The sequence below is a fragment of the Ahaetulla prasina genome, chromosome 1, assembly GCF_028640845.1.
Source record: "Ahaetulla prasina isolate Xishuangbanna chromosome 1, ASM2864084v1, whole genome shotgun sequence".
Taxonomy (NCBI): Eukaryota; Metazoa; Chordata; class Lepidosauria; order Squamata; family Colubridae; genus Ahaetulla; species Ahaetulla prasina.
This window is the reverse complement of record NC_080539.1, coordinates 328,245,271-328,254,205: the sequence shown is the minus strand read 5'-3', so window position 1 is coordinate 328,254,205 and position 8,935 is coordinate 328,245,271. Positions and strand designations below refer to the sequence as shown.

The 8,935-nt window shown below is 43.6% G+C and overlaps 1 pseudogene; it reads right to left on the bottom strand.

The window, feature by feature from the left end:
• Positions 1–1,748: 1,748 nt before the first annotated feature.
• Positions 1,749–8,935, bottom strand: part of LOC131187819 (dual specificity mitogen-activated protein kinase kinase 3-like) — a 48,731-nt pseudogene continuing 41,544 nt past the window's right edge.

Sequence of the window (8,935 nt, the reverse complement as noted above, 5' to 3'; positions counted from 1 at the left end):
TAGGCCAATGTTAGTAATGCTTCATGCTGTTCACTAACTATTTGCATAATGTTTGTTTAATTCATGCCAGAATAATACTACATGCATCTAGAAATTTCCTTGAAACATCCACTTCAGTGTTATGTTCATAGGCGTCTTTTCTTGTAATCCTTTGTCTTCCTTTGAAAATAAATAACTTCATTGCTTATTCCTAATGCTCTGATCCAGGAGATCCTTGTGTGCAAGGAACTTTCACTTGGGGAAAAAACATATATCTTTGTCTTCCCTTTAGAATGTAAAGTTTCCACATGGAGGGAGAAATCAATGAAAATTGTTTCCAAATTCCATTTGTCAGCCTTTAGACCAAGATGTTGAGTGTTGGCTGGCATGGGAATATTTCCAGAATGGACTCAAGGCTTGCCACTTTGTGAGGTTAGCTTATATTTAGTAACTGTACATTGAAATTAATTTTTCAAGCACCAGAACCATGAAGCAATTTTTCAGCAACTAGGAAAAAGCAATGTATATTGTCTCCCACTACTCATTAGATGAGTAGCTCAAAGTACAGAGTCCTAAGATGGCTACCAGAAACCATGGAAACATTAACTATTATTTTTAAGGCCCTGTTTATTCATGTCTTTTTTGGATAGTATTGTCTTCACAGTTTGGTACCTTGATAAATACCTCTCCCTTTCTGCATTTTGGACAGAGTCAGAAGGCTTTAAAATGTCCAGTTGCTTTCACTTCTGGTAAAAGGAGATTGAGAGTGAATAAAAGTGTTCTGTTCACAGAGTGTTCACAGAGTGTTCTGTTCTACAGAGGAATTACTGAGTCTGTCATTTGCACCTCTATAACTGTCTGGTTCGGTTCTGCAACCCAACAAGAAAAACACAGACTTCAGAGGATAATTAGAACTGCAGAAAAAATAAGTGCTACCAACCTGCCTTCCATTGAGGACCTGTATACTGCACGAATCAAGAAGAGGGCCGTGAAAATATTTGCAGATCCCTCGCATCCTGGACATAAACTGTTTCAACTCCTACCCTCAAAACGACGCTATAGAGCACTGCACACCAGAACAACTAGACACAAGAACAGTTTTTTCCCGAAGGCCATCACTCTGCTAAACAAATAATTCCCTCAACACTGTCAGACTATTTACTGAATCTGCACTACTATTAATCTTCTCATAGTTCCCGTCACCAATCTCTTTCCACTTATGACTGTATGACTATAACTTGTTGCTGGCAATCCTTATGATTTATATTGATATATTGATCATCAATTGTGTTGTAAATGTTGTACCTTGATGAACGTATCTTTTCTTTTATGTACACTGAGAGCATATGCACCAAGACAAATTCCTTGTGTGTCCAATCACACTTGGCCAATAAAATTCTATTCTATTCTATTCTATTCTATTCATTGAACAAGGCATAAGAAGTAGACGAGGCAGGGTAAACATTTACAAATTGTTTATTTGCTAACACAATAAGCTAACAGTGACTCACTTGGTTTGCTAAGTTTGCTACCTTGGAGAGCGAGCAGCATTTCTGAGGTGCTGACAGCTCTTTTATACCGAGCTGTCAGTGGCTGGGCCAATCAGGAGGTGCCCATTTCCCACCAGCTGGTTGCTGGCAAACGAACAAATCCACTGCTCTTTTCCCATCATGTGCTCGCCATTTTAATGTAACACCACTTTCTCCCTGGATGGCGCATGTGTAGTCGGCAAGGTAGGCTGGGCGCTGGCTCCTCCCTGATCTGTGCAGTCAAACAGTTACAGTTGGAGTAGATGGACTTATATTTGGAGCTTCTGGAACTCCCTGAGACTTTTCAGCAACTTCAACAAGGTACTCATTTGGCAGCACTGGCACCAGAACAGAAGGTATGTCTGCGGCCTGCTTGTTGCCGGATTGAGAGTCAGGAAGTGGTTTATCTTTGGCTATTTTGTCTCCAGCAGTCTCTGGAGTGATTGGCTCACTTGTAATAGTTTCTAATGGAGGCAAAAAGCGTTCCATAGTTGGTCCATGTGCCTCTACCAGGAGCAGCCATCTTCCAACAGGACCCTGTATGAGAGGGGTCCTGTCACATCAATTACTTGGCCTGGCAACCAATGAGGGTCTCACCCATAATTTTGGGCATACACTCACTCTCCTTCCAGGAAGGAATGGGCCCTGCCAATTGAATCCTGGGGCTTCTCAGGAAAAGAGTCAGGATGTAAATGGTCCAGGTCTGTTCTCAACTGGTGGCCCATTAACAACTCAGCTGGGCTGTTATTTATTGTTGGGCATGGTGTTGCATGCTGAGTTAATAAGTAGGTGGTTTGCCAGTTCCTGGGCCCTAGTTTGGTGAGGGCTTCGTTCAACTAGGCCATTGCTTGCCTAGGCCACTGTGACATGCCTAATGCCATGCTTTGCCAAGAACGTTTGGAAGGTGGCTGACATTAGCTGAGGGCCATTATCTTTCACTATGATGTCAGGTAGGCCATGGGTTGTGAATAACTTCTGCATGGCCTGGACTATGGCTTCAGCCGTGGTTGAGTTAACTGATACCATTTCAACCCACTTAGAATAAGCATCCACAGTGACCATGAATGTGTGACCTTGGAACGGTGATACCATGGAGAGCGAGTGGCATTTCCCAGTAGCTGGTTGCTGGCAAACGAACCAATCCACTGTTCTTTTCCCATCATGTGTTCGCCATTTGTATATAACAAAAAGAAAAACATGTTTTCTAGTGTTCTTACATGTAAACTATTTCCAGGGCTAGTTTGACATCATTCAAAAAATAGCTCACAAGGTTCATTCTCCTCTCCTTTCATTTGGTGGCCAAAGTATTTGAGCTTCAGCTTCAGTATTTGTCCTTCCAAAAAGTTGGTTTCGTTAAGGATTGACTGATTTTTAACTCCTTGAAGTTCCATCATAATTCAAAAGCATCATCATTATTATAATTATTTTGGTGTTCAGCCTGTCTTATGGTTCAGCTCTCACAGCCATACATTACTATTGGGAAAACCTTACTTCTGTCTATTCAGACCTTTGTCAGCAAGGTGATATTTCTGCTTTTGGTTTGCCTGGTCTACCTCAAAGAGTTGACAAGAAGAATTGACAACTGAAGAATCAATAGAGCTTGGCTTTAGGCTCAAGCCTTTTGGTACTCATGGACATATACCGAAATGCATTGAGTCTATGGCCAAGCAATTTAATTACTCCACTGATTTTTCAATTGTCAATCTTCTGAGGTAGGCCAGGACAGGAAAAAAGATGCATAAAAGTCTACTGGAACTTTATTGTTGTAGTATATAAAAACAGAATATGGAAAATCTAGCAGAATTGTCCCTCTTATGGCGGAAAGAATCAAGGCAGGATAATCTTCAGTTTCCTTCTCACCCATTTTTATTTCTAAGGGCTGAATTGATGTTTACTTAACTGCTCTTGCATACCTGGTTATCTTTAAGTTCCTCCTGCAGACAACCCAGTTCCAGGCAAATAATAAAAGCAGTAAAATTAAACTAGAATGTGCAGTTTAGAATACTAGTGTCTAAAATGCCAATGAAATCAATACCAGCAATCTGAAATCTGATTCATTTTCCTCTTACAACGTACCCAAGCATTTCTCAGTGTTCAATTTATGTGAATCAAGGTAATAAGAGCCTATAAGTATTTCACTTTCTAACAATCAGCATTTCAGTAGGAACAATGTTTTTTTGCTCTCCAAGCTTCTCCTTTAATAGTGGTCTGGTCTTGTGGGATAAACTAAGCAGTCCGTTGCAGTTACTTTTGCCCACATTGACATGGACAATTACATCACAGTTTCAGAAGAATTGTCAGACTACCTCTGATTATAGCTAAGAAAGAAAACACCTTGACTTCATTTGAATTAAAGACAAGTACTTTTACTAGCTACAGTCATGATGGCAGCGTATAAAGTTGGATCTGAGACAGAATAAGGCTAACACATCATATCCCCCCCAATTGTCCCTCCTCCTTCAGGAGGTCAGGCTGGTCTGGTCCAATGCCAACTCCTTCTCGGCCCCTCGTGGTAATCTTCTTCCACAGGTCTCTAGTTGTCAGTCATTCGAGGAATGCAGTTTCAGTTGGGAAAACCCCGCGTTATTCATCCTCAGCCGTTAATCCCCCCCCCACAAGGTTATGTCAGCCGACACTCATAATAGGCTCCCTTCCCCTACCCTGTACAGTGATATGATACATCTGATTCCTATAATTGTTAGATAATACAGCATAAACATTTCACATTCTATCTACTGCTATAAACTATTCAAAAGTATATGAAGATTAGAGCGGAGGCTGACATTCGGCCCTCCTGCAACAAGGACGTCAGTCCTAGAAAGGAAAAAAGAGAAGTTAGGGTTTGTCAGGATATTTTTTATAGAATTGTGCTATCTTTTCGGAAGCACGAACATCTTCTTTGTTTACCCATTCAGCTTGGGACAAGGGGAAGTGTTTCCAAGCAACGAGATATTGAATTCTATTTCTATGTTTCCGTGAATCTAATATTTCTTTAATTTCAAAATGCTGTTCTCCCTCTATGAGAATAGGTATAGGAGGGGGTGTATGGGTCGCACGGAGAGTGGAAGTATGCTCTGGTTTTAACAAGCTCACATGGAAAACGGGGTGAATTCGTCTAAGTGTTTTTGGCAAGTCCAGTTGTACAGTCACGGGGTTGATGATTTTCACTATGGAGAAAGGTCCCACATATTTGGGTCCAAGTTTTTTAGATTTTTGGGTGGTTTGAAGATATTTTGTGGAAAGGTAAACTTTATCACCCACTTTGTATTTGTTCTCAGGGGATCTTTTCTTATCTGCTTGTTGTTTATGTGCACGGTGAGCATCGTCAATTGCCTTGCGAGTCATTTTCCAGGTGCTTTGTATTTGATCTATCCATTCTGACAAAGAGGAAACTGTGGTTTCTTCTTTTGGAAGTTCAGAGATAGGTACAAAATCTTGACCTGAAGCTATTTTAAAAGGAGTAAATCCGGTGCTACTATGAACTGAGTTGTTATAGGCAACCTCAGCGAAAGGTAAGAGGTCTGCCCAATTGTCCTGCTGGTAATTAATATAACAACGTAAATATTGTTCTAGTACAGAGTTCGAACGTTCACAACTTCCATTGGTTTGGGGATGATGGGCGGAGCTTAATCCCTGGGCGGAACCAATAAGTCGTAAAAATTCTTTCCAAAAGTGAGAAGTGAATTGAACTCCTCGATCTGAAATAATGCGGTCAGGAACTCCGTGGAGTCTATAAATGTGTTGTACAAACAATTTTGCTAGGGTCTTTGAGGAGGGTATTTTTGAACATGGAATAAAATGGACTTGTTTGGAGAAAAGGTCAGTTACAACCCATATAACTGTATTGCCTGCGCTTTCAGGTAGTTCCACTATGAAATCCATGGATATTTCTTTCCATGGGGTTCCTGGCCTGGCTACCGTTTGTAGTAGTCCAGGAGGCTTTCCAGGAGGTCTTTTTGACAATGCAAATAGGGCAACTTGCTACATATGCTTGTACATCCTTTTTAAGACTTGGCCACCAGAATTGTCTTTTAAGAAGATGTAAGGTTTTTACAAATCCAAAGTGTCCTGCCATTTTGGCATCATGGCAACGTAGTAGGATGGTTTCTCTGAGTGAGAGAGGAACGTATAGTTTTGTTCCAATCCAAGCTAGTCCATCACGGAGTGTGCATTCATGGGAATGCGCTAAGTACCAGTCATCGGTGGTTAAAGCGTCTTTAAATGACTTGGTTAGTTCATCTGGGAGAGAGGATTCGGGTTTGGAGTGGCTTCTAGTTATAGCTGGAGCTGCCAACTGTTGCACGGGAAGTATTGGCTGAACTACCTCGGAGCGAGTGCAATTGTATTGGGGCAACCGTGAGAGAGCATCTGCTAAGAAGTTTTTTCCTCCCGGAATGTAATGTAAGGTGAAATTAAAACGGTTAAAATATTGAGCCCAGCGGGCTTGTTTAGGTGAAAGTTTTCTAGGAGTTTTTAGGGCCTCTAGATTTTTGTGGTCAGTCCAAACTTCAAACGGATGATTTGAACCTTCTAAGAAATGTCTCCATGTTCGTAAGGCCCAATGAACTGCAAATGCTTCCTTTTCCCAAATAGCCCATCGTCTCTCAGTTTCAGTCAATTTCCGAAAGCGCAGGGTTGTAGTTTACCATCAGGATTGTTCTGGAGCAAAACGGCTCCGACTGCTACATCACTGGCATCTGCTTGTATTACAAAGGAACATTCATGTCGGGTGTTTCAAAATTGGTTCGCAGCAAAGAGTCGTTTCAATTTTTCAAATGCTGCTTGACATTCCATTGTCCATTCGAGGGCAGTGATGGTTTGGGTTTAGTGTCTCCTTTAGTTTTTAGGAGGTTGGTGATTGGCAAAGCAATTTGAGCAAAGGAGGGATGAATTGACGGTAGAAATTTGCGAATCCTAAAAACTTTGTAGCTGTTTGCGGGTGCGTGGGGGCCCATTCAAAACAGCTTTCACCTTTTCTGGATCCATTTCCAATCCATCCGCTGAAATGCGATACCCTAAGTAGTCTATTTTAGTTTGATGGAAATCACATTTGGATAGCTTGCAATACAGTTCAGCAGATAATAACTTTTTGAGAACTGCTCTTACTAGTTTAATATGTTCTTCCATAGTTTCTGTATAGATGAGTATGTCGTCAAGGTAGACAAGAACCCTTTGAACAAATGCTGATGGAGTATTTCATTTATCAGTTGCATAAAACTGCAGGCGCCCCCTGTAGACCAAAAGGCAGTACTCGAAACTGGAAACACCCTAGTGGACAGTTGAAAGCGGTTTTCCATTCATCCCCCTCCTTTATACGGACTCTGTAGTAAGCTTCTCGCAGGTCCAATTTGGTGAAGAACTTCCCCTTCGCTAAGTGTGCTAACATATCTTTCATGAGCGGCATGGGGTATATGTTTTGCGCGCACACTGCGTTTAAATTTCTATAGTCAACTATCAGGCGAAATGAGCCGTCTTTCTTTTCCCGGAACATCACAGGTGCGCCACGCGAGGCCTAGCTGGTTGGATAAAGCCCCGCTCTAGGTTTTTGTCTATGAACTTTCGCAGCTCTCCCAATTCCTTTTGGGTCATGGGGTAAGCTTTTGGTTTTGGAAGTTTTACCCCCGGTAGGATGTCGATGGCACAATCAATAGGCCTATGGGGAGGTAGAACGTCTGATGCTTTCTCACTAAAGACTTCCCGCAGGTCCCAGTACTCCTTAGGTATCCTTTCCTCCCCATCTATCCGTTCAACCATTGCCCCCCACTTATCTTGGAGCATGGCCATAGTCTGACTCTTCTTGGATCCCCCTTTTCCTCCTTTTAACGCTCTGGAGCGGAACCGTAAGACTCCCGTTCTCCAGTTAATATGGGGGTTCCATTTCCGCAACCATGACAGTCCTAGTACCAAAGGTTGGTCCATTCCAGGGGCTACTATGAAGTTTAAAATCTCGCGATGGTCTCCAATTTCCATTTCTATGGGTTCTGTTACGAAATGGGCGGGTCCTCCCCCTGCCACACTGCCATCCAACTGGGCAAATGCTATGGGCCTGCTTAGGGTTCTCAACCTTAGTTCCATTTTTTCTACTAGTTCGGGACTGATCATGCACCTAGTACATCCCGAATCTAATAATGCTAACATTTCCCTTGTTGCCCGAGGAGGAACATGCAGGTTGACTGGAATGTCCAAGGGCCCGTGCCCAACTCACCAGAAAGTCTTCGTCGGACTCCGATGTGGTTTTGCTGTCATCAGTGTCGGTCGACGCTCATGTCCTCCTGGATGGGCGTGCCCTTCTTGGCAATGCCGTCCTCCACTTTTGCCGGTTTTCGCGCCTTAGCAGTTGGTTTCACTGCTTCCTTCCCACCACCAGGGTCGTGCTTGGAACCAACTTCACTCGACAGTCGGCTGCCCGATGGCCTCTTTTCCACATCTGTAGCACGCAGTCGATCGTTGTCTCCCTCCTCTGGTCTAGGCGTGTCCCTTGAGGGCCACCCAGGAGAATGGGCCGGCACGGTCTTCCAGTGCGCTGCCTTCTGCTACGGTCCTTCGCTAGTTCAATTTCCATCTCTGCTGCCAGGGTATACCAGCCATACAATGTGGTTGGAGACGCTCGTGCCCGGCACAGTTCATAGAGATCTCCATTCAGGCCCTCTTTGTAAAAGTCGACCAGGATCACCTCCGACCACCCTCTCATCAAGGGGACTAGATCACTGAATTCCTGGGTATAATCAGCCACCGGTCTCCTCCCTTGCCTGATGGTTTTCATTCGACCTTTGGCCTTCTGCTCCGCCAGGGGGTCCTCAAACCTCCTCCTTAGTGCCGTAATAAAATGCTCGTAATTTTGCAGTAGGGGGGAGTGGTTTTTATACAGCGACACAAACCATGCAGCTGCTCTTCCGGTCAAATTGTGGGTCACAGCTCTAACTTGTGCTGCCTGTGACCAATAATCTCCCCAGTCTAACATGTGGTCATTCACTATCGCCAGGAACAATTCCAGCTCCTTCGCATCTCCATCAAATTTTTCTAATATGGGGAATTTTGGCTTTTTCCTTCCCTCGCAGCCTTGCTTGGTCAGCAGGTGGCGCGACCCACATCCAATTCAGCTTCCTCTGGGAGAGGGTTCGTGGCTCTGGCTCTTGAAATCTCTCTGCCCAGGGAATCTCCTCCAGCTGGCCCCTTGTGTCATCTTCCTCCTCTTCTCCCTCCCCAGGAGGCCCGGTCGGGTTCCATACCTTTGACGGCTGCTTGCCTTACTTTCACTTCACGGAAAAGACGCAAGGCTTCCTCTAACTGGAGCTTGTCCTTTATCTCTTGCTCTCCTGCCAATCCGAAAACCTAAACTTCTCTTTTTCTTCCTTTTGTCACTCCAGAGGAAGCTCTTCTGTGTCTGGTTTCCAACTTTTATCTTCCAGCTGTAGTTGTTCCATCCA